Source organism: Teleopsis dalmanni, chromosome 2, assembly GCF_002237135.1.
Source record: "Teleopsis dalmanni isolate 2A chromosome 2, ASM223713v2, whole genome shotgun sequence".
Taxonomy (NCBI): Eukaryota; Metazoa; Arthropoda; class Insecta; order Diptera; family Diopsidae; genus Teleopsis; species Teleopsis dalmanni.
Genome location: NC_051847.1, coordinates 36,234,345 through 36,246,732, shown reverse-complemented (window position 1 = coordinate 36,246,732; position 12,388 = coordinate 36,234,345).

Here is a 12,388-nt window from a genome sequence, read left to right as displayed (position 1 = left end):
ATCATTTTAATTTTTAATATCCTTGTTACCTTTATGATCTATTTCAGTGTTCTAAAATAAAATGAAATGAATATTTATTAATAGGTATATATATTATATTTTTGTTGAACATCAGCTGTGTACTTCGGTACTAAACAAATTTGTGTCTAAAATAGAGTAATAAAATTGAAAATTATTAGTGTTACTTTGATACATCACATGGAAGTTATGACTTCATTATACAAACAATAAATTTATGAAACCTATAAATAGGGTGTACTATGATCACTAAACCTCTAGTACCGATAAGCAACTGTTTCAAGGAATATGAAAAGGTTGAAAAGAAAGTCATAATTAACCTAAATCAACTTTCACTTAATTCGTTATGGGCGTTTCATTTATCAGCTGTTGAGAAAATCTAGTGAAGAAGAAAAAAAAGTGAAAGGATCATGAGCCACACTCTTCAAAGGACAGAAAGTGTTGCGGAAAACAGTTAGATGAAATTAGTACTTCATGAAGGAAAAAAATTATTTAGGACAACATGTGTTTGAGTCCTATTAAAATTTGAAGTAAAATTATGATGACTTTAATCAAAAAAAGTTATTGTCAGACAAATACTGAGTACAGAATAACGTATTTGTTAGTTTGGGAAATTTTTAAAGGTTGAAAGGATAGTGAAAGTGTGCTAGACCCAGGGTTAAAATGCGCTCATGCATTATTTGTAATTAAAAGTGGAAAACTTGGGTTTACCTTTTCACTTTTTGATCCTTTTTCGTTTGTAATGTCTTCTTCGCATTTTTTTTATATCTTTAACTTTCTTTTTCAATAAGGAAAATTAAAGAAAATATTGCTTATTGCAACAGAACTAATTGGAAATTGTGTAAAATATTGTAACATTCTATTAAGGGTTCAGAGAGGGTTTTTTTTCTAAGAATTCTGCTATGAGACTATGATTGTGAGTTTATTTTATTGCGGTTTTTGATTAGAAAAAACAATAAAATTTCGAAGTGCGTAATAAAAATGTTTTCAAGTTAAAATCTTGGAGAAAAAACTTCTATTCTTTTTAACACATCATGTTTTTAATGTCATATGGTTTATTCTCCAACTAAGTTGCAAGCATTTAAGTAAGAAAACGTAAAATCAAATTTATTATAAATTTTATATGTCTCCAAGGACTCACACTTTTCACCACATATTACGAAAAGTTGGAAATGGTTTCCAACACCACACAAATATTCCACACTAAATGAATTAATAAGTGGACCACAATGTCGCCAATATTTTAGTTAGGTAAACTATAGATAAAAAAAAATTAATATTAATAATATTATGAAAAGACTACTCCAATATTACCCAACAGATATCAAAGTATTAAAAGGATTTGCTGTCACTAAGGAACAAAAAAAAAATCACATCATAATGTTTGGATCCATTTTCATGAACGCTCCACGAGTACCTCATAACCAAACGAAACCAAGACACATAAATATAAAAGTGAAATATCACTCCCCATCGAACTGATAACTAGAGTAGTAACAATAAATAATAGCATTAAGCGAAATTTTTTTGTGAAAGTAGTAAAATGTGTCAAATCACGAATATGCTTTCATTAGTGTTAATTTTTTTTTTTTTGTTGTGTCTGTGTCCAACTAATTTTAGTGGTTTCACTATATGTTGAATATGTGTTGATGTACCCACCCATCAACTGCATGATTACGTTTTATTTTCTGTTATCAGACAAAACCCAACAGCTTCCTACTACTCTCATTGACAACCGACAGTAACTACTAGACAACTCTATCTTTGCCAGTATTGACCATTAGAAAAACTGCTGATTCTGTTGACCCTTGCCGTACAGTTTGCACGTACAACGCATAGTACAGCACAGTACATTTTAACATTGTTTGCATTATCTCTCAACTAAAAGTAGAGAATATGGTAGTATTGGCGTGCATAGCAACCCTTAAATCAAAGTGTACGCAATTTCTTTAATAATCCTCACGACAATATTGGAATGCTATAACAATATTCTTTGATGATTATCGGTTACTTTTTTGGTTAACATAAAGTGAGAGTAAAAGAAAAAACGAACATAAAATGATAATAAAAAATCTAAAAATTTTAGCTAAACTTATAAAAGTGCTTCTCTGTAGCAGGACTACGCTCGTGAAAGCACAATTGACATATGCATTCGCACATCCCATGCCATTGTTATCACTGATTACTGACGCAACAGTAGTATTTGTGTTTATTTTCTCCTCAATTGGCTTCTGTACTAGCAGCGAGCAGCATTAAATGTGAAGTAAAGGATGAAGGATAATAACAAATAGATGAATTAAAACAGTGGCATTTTAGTTTTGAATAAAGTTCTTGTAAGACAACAATTCTTAGTAACATATAAAGTTAAACGTAACACTATTACTATATATTTTTTATATCTGTGTCTAATGTATTTTATTTCATATAAAATTATATTATAAATCAATAAAAATATGAATATATAATTATATATTTTATATACAAATCAAGCAACACGAATTCTCATACTAACAAGATTAATATCGAGTACAGTAACTTCGTTAAGCAGGATAGATAGATTTAATAACTCTTTCTAGTTTTTTTAAGTCCCAATTGATTTAAGTTATTGTATCACTTAAATCAGTTGGGCTTTCAGACATTGATGTCTGTATGTAATTTGTGTGGAGTTGACATTGATATCTCAGAGAATATTTAAATTTTATATGTAAATTTTTGTAATTTTTTCTTCTTAAGTAGACAAGGGCCTCACCATTTGGATGGTACTGTTGATCGCCTTAAAAGTTATAGAACAACAAACATCAAACTGTGCAAAAATTTAATGAAGCTTTAATATACAGGCTAATAGTTATATTATCTACATTACACGGTTCCTAAATTATGCCGATTAAAAAAAATCTTAAAATACAGCTATATACCTACATTAGATCTACTCAGGAGTTAAAGGAATTTATATATGTATATACTCAGTCGCAATGTATTCTAGCCTCTACTAATAATAATAACACTGTCCATTTTATATCTTCAAAAATGGAAGATCTAAAAAACTGTCGCGAAATTGGGAAGTAACACTGTATCTCTCTCTGTGTCAAATTAACATTCCTAATAGATTCCAGAAAAGAAATTACGGCATGGGCTTCAGAAAATGACTCATGGATCATTAAACGTACTATGAGCAAAGTAATTCATATAATGGTATTCAAAGCTATTGGTCTATGTATATATATTAAAAATGGTTTAAGGTTATTCACTTATAATTGAACTTCATCAATTTACATATCACAGCATTGCTATTAAGCTCAAGAGCTTTGTCTAGAGATCCACGAAATTCTTTACGAAAAGGATTACATGCTAACTTTTCATATATATGTTCCAAATTAATTTATCGGGAATGCTTTCTAGCAATTTAATGCGTTTATACATATCAACGCTATAGTGATGAGGTGAGACATCTTGCTCTCACAACGGCTGAGCCTTATTCAGTTCATATTGCCATAAATTATTATTACAGCTGAAGCCTGTTAAAGCACAACTCACATAGTAAAACTGAATATAAACTATTAACGTCATTTGTTAACTCCACTATAATAATTTTTTTTCTATATATTGATCATGAGTATACACTCAGAAAATTAATTAGATTGATTTAATCTGATTTTAAATAAATGTTAGGTCAAAATATTCTTACTCGACACATTATGCTGATTCAACTATATTACTTGTTGGGTTTTATATCTTCTTTATCAAATGACCTAAAATTAGATATTATGTTGTATAAATAACATGCAGATCTAGAAGTCTATTTGGAACGAAAACAAAAAAAAAATAGTTTTATGTATATTTAAATATATAGATTCATGCACACCTCAATCATTCTTAAACATATTCATAAGGGTCATAGTCATATATAGACTATCATTCATTGTTTAAGGTTAGTAATCGATGCTAAAGCCCAAAAACTAATATAGAGTTTAGCAAAACGCCACTGTACTTTTCAAGTTCTTATGATAGTCAAAAGTAATTTTTTGCAACTTTGCAAATAGAACGCATCATTTCCAATGGTTTTATGTTTCGTTGTCCAACGATGGATTTTTTATAGAGTTACATTATGACAATTGTTGGGGTTGGAACGATAGCAATTCTGAAAGTGTGTTTTTCTTTGACAAATAAAATTCTTGTAGTTTGATTTTTTGCGTTACTTTTCCTTTCAGTATTTGCAGTAAATGGTTTGTAAATTTTTTCAATAAAATAGTCAAATGCAAAAAAAGGTTAAAAATTGAATTTCGAAAAGGAAGAAGTAGCCACATTTCAGCACAAATTACATTAGAGAAGCTGATTATTTTCTTAGAAGAAGCAAGGGGTTGAGAAACATGCTCTTGCTCGGATACTCACATCTACTTGAATGCAGTCAGAAATGTGAAGAAATATAAAAAATTGTAAGTAATATAATATTTGTTACGATTCAAAAGACATCGGTATTAATTCTATAAAATTCTAATACTATTTTAATGATATCAATATTTATTCTTTAAAATTCTAAAACTAATTCAATGATATCAATACTAAATTTCTCGTGCCAATGTTTGCTTAACATTTAATCTTCTCATATATAACAGAAGGCATAAATGTGATACTTTCAGATATCAATTATATTATTCAAAAATTTCATTATTTAAGGATTTCTAAACAATAAACGCATTCCCCTTTTTATATATTCCAAACTGTTCTGTTCGTAAATATTCCGACTTAAAATAATTTTATTATGCAAAGTAAATAATTTTGCCTACGAATTTATAACTACAAAAGCAAGTAAATACTTACAGAGTCCATTATATTCGTGCTAGACCACCTGGTGACCACTCAACCAGCAGTGGCTTGTCCTTAAAGGAGTTACTCTTAAAATAAAAATATTTCACTTTCAAATTTTTCATTAAAAATGCAAAAAACTTTTTGATAAAATTAACAAAAAAAATAAAAACAAAACAAAATAAAATAAACAAAATTTGTAACAAAAAATAAACGAAAAGCAAAAAATCAAGAAAAAGTTGTGCAAATAACTCGAACCCTACAAATGAACAGTCCATATGTACTAACAGTCCAGAATACATACACTTCTCTTCAGGACGCAAAAGGAATGGAATGGAAACCGATTTAAAATTCTTTTCATGTTTAAATGAGCAGAAGAATAAATCCAGTCAACGTTCCAGAATTTAAGCTGCAAAAGTATTAAAATTTTAATACAAAATGTTATTTTATGCAAGAATTTTGTATATTTTTCTCTTGTATTTCAAATGTTTCACTTTGACTTAAATCCTTGAAAAGGATACGGTAAAAGGATAATGTAATATACTCGTGCTTTTACGCATACTGAAAACTGCTTCAATATAAAAGAACAAGCACACATGCGAATATTAGAAAGACCAATTTTTCTTTACGAAAAGGATATTGTATCCTTTTTTCTTTTATATTTCCATGTGTGTAGAAATATGTGGGCATATATAGTATATCTTGGGTATTTGCTTTTATATTTAAGAAAATATATGGTATAATTTTAATTGAAATATTTGGGTCAGTCTGCCTTCCATTTATGTTTTAATTTAGGTTTTTTAGAAAGGATATTGAACGGATTAAATTTACATTCAAATTGTTTATTTATGCAAATATATTAAGAAAAACATTTTTTTACAACAAATGTAGGTAATTTTTTATTTAGTTTGGTTAGGAGTTCTACATGGATTGAAGAAGTCAGCACGATTGTAGCAACTTAATGGTTTCATTATGGATAAAGTATACATTTTTTGATTTAGTTTGTACATTCAATTAGAGTTTATTAAAAAAAATAAATGAAGATCTTGCCATTACATGGGATAGTATTTTCAAGTATCGATTTGATTAGTTACATCTGCCTGTAATATCCAATATTCCTACTTCAACTCTTTGGTACTGTTTTGCTGGCGATATATAAAAATACCTTGGTTCTTTATTGAAACCGCTAAAAAATTAAAATAACAATAACCTCAGCCCATGTTTAGACACTTTAGACTAGCATATTAAAGGTTAGTATGGCACATAAGTTCATACCTAAAGAAAGGCATACAGAAAAAGAAGAAGGAACTTTTTAAGTAAAAGCTAATAAACTGAAAAGATTTTCTTAAATATATTACCAGTTGAGTATTATAAACAAAATATATCAAAAGCAGTGGTTTGACTCTGATTTCCTAGTAATGATCGTAGAATCATGGAGTACAGTCAGATATTGAAAAACTTTTTGTTTTAACTCTCTTACTGACAAATGATTTTTCTTCTTAATATATAAAGAATTCAAATTGATTATTTGAACAAAAACAATATATACCATCTAAGACCAACACAAATAACTGCTAATAGCTAATAGTTGCTGCTGATGACCAGAAGACGCATCCACTTATGGTTTGCGGTTTCCATATAAAACTTTTCAAGTTTAAATATCAACGATATTTTTAATACTATAAACTTCAACTATATCTTAAAACCCTTAGCATCCTAAAAATACAGCGAAATTTGATAAACACAGGCAGATCAAAGACATCAGATCCATCATATTATAAAGCCTCGTATTCAGTTATTCTTAGTGTGACTTAAAACTGTCCACAGATAAAATAGAGTAAAGGTGCTGATTCACCAACTCAGACATCTGAATATCAATATATATCTTAAAACCAAGTTTTTAAAAACCAAGAGATACGACTTTGTGGAAAAACTAATTCAAAATATCTGATTTCTTTACTTTATTTATTTGGTGATAACAACTCGTTACCGGATTTTGGGCTGACGCAGTATGTCAGTGGCGTCTGTTCCGATAAGTGCGCGCATTCTCCAGTCAGGTACACCAAGGCCGGTTTCCTAAATTTCATCCCTCTACGAGAGACGCGGTCCTCTTCTACACCTTCGTTTTCCGACTACTGCTTTAAATATGTTTTTCGCTGGAGCATCGTCATGTCTCATCATAGTTTGCTAACTACCAGAAGATTCTACTTTACATATTCTAAGCAATACATGAAATAAATCTAATATACTCACCAGTGCACCACAACAACCAATTTCGTAATTGATATTTTATTATTATTAGCTTTTATTAAAATCCATGCCTTTAATCCATTATGTAAAATAAATTTTGTTTATTGTGAAGATATATCTATTTCATTCATACGATACGTCCGTTTAGTTTATACAATTTTATTCATACATATCTATTATATATTAACATGTAGCAGAGTCTATGTTTTATATATACTCGTGTGTAGAGCTTATGTGCTTTCATCATCTCCACCACTACTAGAAATCACTCATCCAAACTAAGAAATTTGTTGTTCTTTCCCCATTTTAGAATTTTGTGAAGTCTAAAAAGGGTCAAATCACTTATTGAGCAAAACTTTGCAAAATTTATAAGGAAACGGAAACAAGCACTACTACCAACCCGAAACTCTACTTGTTATTAAACTTTTGTTTGCCAAGACCACAGCAGTTATTTTATCGTCCAGTTGAACTTGACTAGTCAAAATGACATTGAGAATTCTTTTGAACGAGGGTTGTGACATTTCAAATAAATTTTTCATTTCGTTTTTTAACATTTGAGTTGTGTTTACTTAGTTTGTTACTGCTTAGACTTATATGTATGTTTTTTTTATTTATTTATTTAACTTTTTACATACCTACATGAAACTATGTATTATTTATTTTCTTTCCATATACAAAATCCAATAGATGTTTATCGTTCATGGCTGGCCATCTTCCTTTAACCCTAAAAGTTGTAATGCAATTTTTTTAGAATCACTCAAGCATGTCTACACATTTTGAAATTGGATAAATTTTTGGTTGAATCCCTTTACACCCTCTGCTCTTGAGAAATTCAAGATAAGTGGAATAATTTACACCATATGTAAGTGTTAAAAATATTTTATAATTTTCTAGATATTCAGAAAAATCGATTCTTTTTATTTTAAAGAATATTATACTATAAACAGTAAATATAAATAAAATATATAATAAAATATATATAAATAAATATAAATAAAAAAATATTGTAATGCAATATAAATATATTTTAATTTCATAAATATATTAAAATTACAGAGAAAACAATCTAGACTCTAACCGATTTAATACAACAAAACTAAGTCACCACAAAAAAGCACTACTAACAACTGAAATATGTTTACTAATTCTAACCTCAATTTTAACCCCAATTTTAACCCTTAATTACAGTTTGTTTAATATGTTCGCATGTCCCTGACCGCAACTTAAGAGTTAAACGCTTACGATTACTCGCACCATGATTTACTTTTGTTTACCAAACCCCTTTTGGAACTATAATTCCTTACTAAAAAAATTGTCCACGTGTTATTTCACGTGTAACGCCACCCCTTTGCTACCCCCACTCTCGTGTCCACTTGCCATATTTAACTCTCGAGAGGTCAGTATTTGTAGGCTTATCGCAGTTTTTTATGTGCCCATAAGGCGATACTTACGAAAACCCGTTGAAATTTGTATCGCGTGCAGCCAAAAATTGTTGTCCTTGCTTTGTGTTGGTGTGTCCTGTCCTTCTATTTAAGTTTCCTTATTGCTATTAATGTTATTTCTGTTATTATTACTGTTTTATTATAATTATTTCAGGACATTAGCGTAGCACATAAACGATAAACGCATTTTGTCGTGCTTTATCAGTATAACGAAAAAGTATTGTGTAATTGAAAGGCGTGTCCTCATACTGCAACTTATTCGTGCACTGGCGATATCTTAAGAGTCCTTCCTATACAGTTAATAATAGCTTGATCGTTTATGTTGTTAAAGGAAATTATTATATATTTTTGTGCCATGTTTGAGATATGTTTAACTGCAATAACCCCTTTTATGTCAACATAGTCGAATTTAATTCAGTTAAAAGTACATATAACACAAATTATTTAGGTTAATTTTGTTAATCAACATAAATTAGCTAATTAAAGTACTACAGAGTATTATGGTATTCTACACTTGCCTACTTCAAAACTATATTTTAAGATGTTTCCTTCTTTTAAAAAATTTTTTAATGTTTTACTTCAATTCATTACTGTAACAAAATCTGGATCAATTAGTGGATATCCGAAATACGGAATACTTTTTTATCCTGCATTTATTTTCCTTAATACTATTTCTGTTTATCGGATAAAACAGCATCAAAACAGACGATTTATTATATTGATTCTTCATTGGATAAAACAACTTCGAAGAAGATGATTTATTATTTTGACATCTTAATCAGATAAAACAGCTTCGAAAAGACGAAAACCTTAAAGTCCACCAAAAAGACAACCGTGTTACTCTATAAAACCATTTCAACACAATATTTTGGAGAGAAAACTTGATTCGATAAAAAACAAAAGTGGGAAGGTATTGATCCTAATGATTTTAGCTTCGATTTCATCAATCCATAATCAGCTCTCTAAGATTGTTTGTTACATATTTCCAAGCTTATTTTATATAGTTTTTGTCGCTAATGGTATACATCTTACAATTATCTTTTTTGCATGGTTGTTCTTCGATCATAATATCTGTCCAAACTCTAAGATGTGATAAACGCTCAGGAAAACATCATCCTGCATAACAAAGCAAGTCCTACGCCGATAACAACAACGCAGCGCAGGAATGAAGCCCCAGCTAAGACATGGCTAAGATCGAGTACCAAGAGCTATAGAATGCAGAGTACTCGTGGAACCAAATCACGAGAAAAGCAATTTACAGAATAAAATTTAGAAGAATCGTTGAAGTCCTATGCTCCACTTATAAGAGGGACGGCAGTAAGTGAGCAAATATGTGTTAGGAGATTGTACTTTGACAACTTTAGGCCATAGAGCTTATACCTACAAATATTTTTTTGTAGATTTTACTGCATTGAATTTTATTTTAATAAAAACTTAAAAATTTTGATTTTATATATTCAAATTTATTAAATAAATAAATATTTATTATTTACTATATATATGAGTATATGGTACTAAGAGAAATAGTTCTAAGAGAGATGTAAGTTTATCTCTCTATATCATAGAGAAAAATCTAATATTTATAATTATTCGCACGTATTCTCAAAATTTGCACTTAAACGCCATTTTAAAAGCCTCCATTTAAATATTCACAATTTTAAAGTTTTTTTTCTCTAGATAATCCCTTGCTTCTCTAAAACAACCAATGAAAATAGAGAATGTGAGATGTTTGTATATTCAGTGAAACGCTTTAACTCTGTAAACTTTGAAAAGGGTTGAAAGAATTAAATAAACTGTAAACATAAAGGGTTAAAGTGACTGAAATGGAAAAAAAAACTTTGCCTTGCAAATATCAGGTTGACTACCATTTTAAAACACCACTACTAAGAATAATGGTTGCCTGTTATATATGTATACGAGTAATGATATTTATATGTGTTAAAGGGTTGAAGCTTCCAAAATCAACTGAAATATAACATATAATTAAAGGGTTAACAATGTATAAAAGGCAACCTTTAAAGTAAAGCAAAACTATATAGAATACATACTCATATACATTCAATTGATGTATGTAGATTTCAAATATATCAATATACACATATATCAAAATTATATGCTTTTCACATAAAGCCATTATAATTCAATGCCAAAAAAGAACTTACAAACCAAAAAAAGTAAAATAAAACTAAAAGTTGATGGAAAAAAAAACACGACTGAACTGAATGGAATATCAAAAATCGATAGACTTGTGTTTGGTCTTAAGTTACCCCCTTACCACAATGGCAGCTCACATAGCTTAAGGCATTTGGTAACCCTTATGCATGCGAACAAAAGTCGTTCTCGTCCTCGTCATCGTCAACATTAATGCCATTTACCCTAACAACACTTTCTGCTGCTGCCGCGTCTTATTTTTTGTCCAAAAATATACTTTTGCAAACTGACATGTGGCCAAAGTGAGTTAAAAAAAAATAACGAAAAATATATATATAAAATATCAGAAAAAAAAGACTCTATAAAACTTTTATAATACACATGAGGGTTAAGAAAAAGCAAAAGCATAAATAAATACATATTCCGGTTTTAATACATATAAACTCTAAAAATAAGGGCCTCTGCCGTATACTATATTCACAAACCCTTGCACTCGTCCGTTAGCACACAAACACGTACAGGCTTATAAGGACATGCGGTAAATGTGTTAATGTATGTGTGCAGGCCTTCTCTGTATTTTTGGCGTCTTTATATGCGACTTTAACACACGATTTCACCCCTTTTTATTGCGTCGTCATTTGGTTTTTGTGCAAATTTACGATCAGTACGAATGTCCTTTTTTATATGCGAAATAAAAATGTACGCACACATTTCGAAAAAGAAACCGGAAATATGAGACGTTATCTTAGCCCCCATTCCCGCAGCGCTGTCCTTGTACCCAGTGTCGACTGTCGATGTCGATGTCGATGTCGTGTTCGTTTAAGATTTTTGCAGTTTCTTGGTTTACATTTTATTTTATTTCGTTTTTATTTTATTTTGTTTTTCTTTTTTTGTTTTTGTGCTTACTTTTGACTTTGGTTGGTTGGCTGGTTAGTTGATTATACGGTTGATGGGGCGAAAGAAAAATACAAAAATTGAGTTTTCAAAGAAAAAATACGCCAAAATAAAGTTTAATGTTGGTCACACATGTGTGTTTGTGTACGTGATATGATGGATGTATATGAATTTGTGTGAGGATGTGAGAGTTTATGTTGTGTCACGAGTTTTCTTCCTCTTACTTTGGTTTACGAGTAACCCGTGCTACAGCTTAAATTACGACCCTTTTTTTTGGGAGCTACAATTTGTGGTGGTATATACATTTACCCAAGACATTAAGTGAATAATTGTAGAAATTACCTTACGATATGATTGAAATGTAAATAAAATAACAGTTTATTTAAACTTAAGGAGGAAATAAATAGTATGTATAATTATGTATAGTATAATTACATACTTACTTATCTAGTTAAATAATCATAACAACCCGTTACCGGGACTTGGCTTAACGCATCATATCTCTCCAAACTCCATTGCTGCGTGCAAGCCTTTTCAATCGCGTATACCATGCGCTATTAATGCTTACGCAATTTGATCAATCCACCAGAGCCACAATCTACGTCTACAATTGCCTACTCTAAATGCCTTCTTGGTTGAACCATAGTTATTCATTCTCACTACATGACAAATACGCAAGAAGTTGACTTGTTGAACAATATCAATGATAAAACTAGTACAGTTCATAGTTTATTCAGGTGCAGACAAAACTCTTCATTACGAGTCGTAAGTCGTAAGTTGGTCAATCTTTAAACCGATTGCAAAAAACTAATGTCTTATAGATGAAAAAA